The sequence below is a fragment of the Misgurnus anguillicaudatus genome, chromosome 5 (genome assembly GCF_027580225.2).
Source record: "Misgurnus anguillicaudatus chromosome 5, ASM2758022v2, whole genome shotgun sequence".
Taxonomy (NCBI): Eukaryota; Metazoa; Chordata; class Actinopteri; order Cypriniformes; family Cobitidae; genus Misgurnus; species Misgurnus anguillicaudatus.
The window spans coordinates 21,346,940-21,350,210 of record NC_073341.2 but is presented as its reverse complement, the minus strand read 5'-3'; the positions used below and the strand labels follow the sequence as shown (position 1 = coordinate 21,350,210).

General features: G+C 40.3%; 1 protein-coding gene across 3 annotated transcripts in view; it reads right to left on the bottom strand.

Moving 5' to 3' along the window:
- The window catches only part of ralgps1 (Ral GEF with PH domain and SH3 binding motif 1), a 155,067-nt gene that overhangs the window by 85,335 nt on the left and 66,461 nt on the right, over positions 1–3,271 (bottom strand). The window lies entirely within an intron of this gene.

Below are 3,271 nucleotides of genomic sequence, written 5' to 3'. Positions count from 1 at the left end.
GTCATAGTTTAAAAATACGCATAGAAAAGACTCATTGCCAAATTTTAAAACAGTTGCTCCATCAAAAAACTGTATTTACTGTGTAAATTATCTGTTGGTATCAAAAAACCAACACATGTTTATGTACATATAAACGCAATATTGTTGAAAATAATGTGTAATTTGTAATATACTATATATTTCCCCATGTACTGTCAAATTGTTGCAATAAAAGATGTACAGTAAGAGGCAATGTCTGTTACTGGTATCAATGTACTATACACAGGCTAACTGTGGGTTTACACCAGATGCGAGTTCAACGATTTGCGCGAGTAGATTACATACAAAGTCAATGCAAAGACGCGATCAGATGCGTCCTCACGTGGGGTGATGCAAATGATGCGATATGGGCGGTGTGTTTGCCGTGAAAACACACGCTATTCGTCTCAAACGCGTCTTCGTCCAAGTTGAAAATATTCAACTCGAGCGAAAAATTTGCATGACACGAAGTTAAATCCCGCAAGTAATCTAGAGCGAGCAACGCGATGCGATTTAAAGGGACACTCCTTTAATTTTTACCGTTTTGGAATTCATTCACCTGATCTCCGAGTCTGGTGGTACCCCCTTTGCATAGCTTAGCATAATTCATTGAATCTGATTAGACCATTAGCATCGCCCTAAAAAATAACCAAAGAGTTTTGATATTTTTCCTATTTAAAACTTGACTCTTCTGTAGTTACATTGTGTACTAAGACCAACAGAAAATTAAAAGTTGCGATTTTCTAGACAGATATGGCTAGGAACTACTCTTATTCTGGCATAATTAAGGATTTTGCTGCCGTAACATGGCTGCAGCAGGTGCAATGATATTACGCAGCGCCCAAAATAGTCCCCTGGCATTGAAAGTAACCAAAGGGGACTATTTTCGGGCAGTGCGTAATATCACCACGCCATGTTACAGCAGCAAAGTGCTTAACTGGTGTTGAGACTACACTTGGAAGAAAGTCTGTCTGTGCCTTAGATGATAGTCCGGTCACATTAACTTTCATTAGCGTGCATAACTTGCACTTCACCACATCCATAAATCATAGAGGCAACCAATCTTGACAAAACCCTTCTTTATCCCAATGGGAAATGGAAAGGGCCACTGGAGAAGCCAAGTGGAAACACAGATAAGAAGTGACAGCCTGTTAAACCTCAGCCACGCCAGTCTTTCCGACCCTGTACTTCAATAGCTTGCTGTTGAGCGATGTCTCCTTCCTTAAAAAAACAGAAGTATATTTCTAAAGTTCCCTTTGACTTGGCCACAAGGTACAGGGAGCAGGTATGGCGCTTTGCATGGTGTTGCAACTGAGAAAGCGCTCTGTTTTTGCATTAGGGAACACCGTGCCAGAAGACATCCTGTTTACTGACACTTTCCCTGAGAGGAAGCAGACATTCAATGTGAATTATGTAAAGGAAATTTTGTTAATAAGAAAGACGTGTGCGGTGGGGTGCAGACAGGGTACGTCACTTCAACCCGAATGTTTACCTTCTTAAAAAATTACTGCCGCTCTTTCTGCATTTCAGTTTCGATTAGACGTTTGAAACTAACCAGCCCACGCAATACAGACCAGGAGACAACTTGAGTTACAACCATCTGAAGTTATCTCTGACTGCCCTGTCATTTATTTGCATTCCAAAATGGCACAGAAGCACCTGGAAAAAACAGCTCAGACTGTGAGCATGTGGCAATGTACGGTATGCTTTGTTTTGTCATCAAGCACCCATGTCTAAACAAACACAAACAACTCTTCTACTAAAACAAGACGGTGGTTAAAATCTGATTCAAACACTCTTTGGCAAAAAAGCCTCTCATTCCTTTTTTAATGATTCAGGTTCTTTGCAAAACAGTAAGATCAGGAATACAGATCATGTGGTGTAATCGAGTGAAAGAGATCTGGGCCCTGTTCGACAGGAGAGTGATGGTTTCTAGGTATTCATGAGGGAGGCATTTATTTCCAAGTGCTGTCATTATAACCTGCAGGATCACTGACGTGTCTTTAAATCATTCTCACCAATCTTTTCCAACAAAAATACCTTTTCATAAAAGAGAAATAGCAGCTATCAGGGGCGATTATTATAGGCAGGTGCGTGACTAGTGTTGGAATTAGAAGATAGAAGACACTTTTGGCATTACTAGGATAGCTGCAAAAAGATTAAAAGCAGATATACATGGGCAGCTTGACACCTTAACACCACAATCCTCAATACATCAGCAGAATTCCAAAGATTCCATTAAAGGATTTGATCTGCGTTAATGTCCTATTAAAGAAAAAAAAAAACATTTGGGGTGCATCCAAATTTAGGAGGTGCGGCCTTCCAAGACCGTATTTGAAGGCCTTCACATGCAAGGCTCCATATGTGTCCTTTTCTCCCATGAAACAAAAGATCCATAGATAAGTCCTTCGCAGCCTTGGAAATCCCAAGGTTCAATGCGTGCCTGTGACGTCTGGGTATTTTAAAAATAAATATTTAAAACTGTAGTTACATACAATTGTATATTTTGCAAATGAAAGGTCCTTGTCACTGTTTTACTATTATAAATGATATAGTATGTTGTTTAGTGATGTGAATTAATATTTTTGCTGCAATATTGTGCGTGTTGCGTTTTGCTTTTGTATATTTCTAAGGTTGGTGAATTTTAAATACTGTTGGATAATTTAAATAGTCTGATAGGTCTCAGCTGTTGTGTCCCGCTAACAAGCGTAGTGGGCGGGAACAGCAGGTGACACAATTCCCCCCGAAGGCTAGTCCATCAAGTTTCAGTTCACTTGTGGACTCCGCAACCTTAAAAGGATCCAGACCCTGAATTGGGATGCACCCTCTGTCATTATTTACTTACCATTAAAGGTGCAATCAGGGAATTTAAGCGGCAAGACTGTGAATTGCAACCAACGACTCAGTCCAAAGGTCACCTGTCCTTTTTGAAACGCATAGGTAAGTTAAATTTTACACATTGCACGTTTAGGGGCCGTTCAAATGTCACGCCTAAAACGCAAGGAAAACGCTAGGTGCGTAGGTTCTTGTCACATGACCTGCGGTGCACTTGCAGCATTCTGAAAAGTATAGATGTTGGAAAAACGAGGGCGTCACGACCGCGTCGCTTCCATTATATGTGTGCATACCACGTGCCTACATTTGAAATAACAAACTTGAGCGTGCAAAAGACGCGATACATGATTACGCTGTTTCAAAGCTGTATAAATGTCTTTGTTCTGCCATGCAAAAATAAAGATCGTTTTGAAAAAAA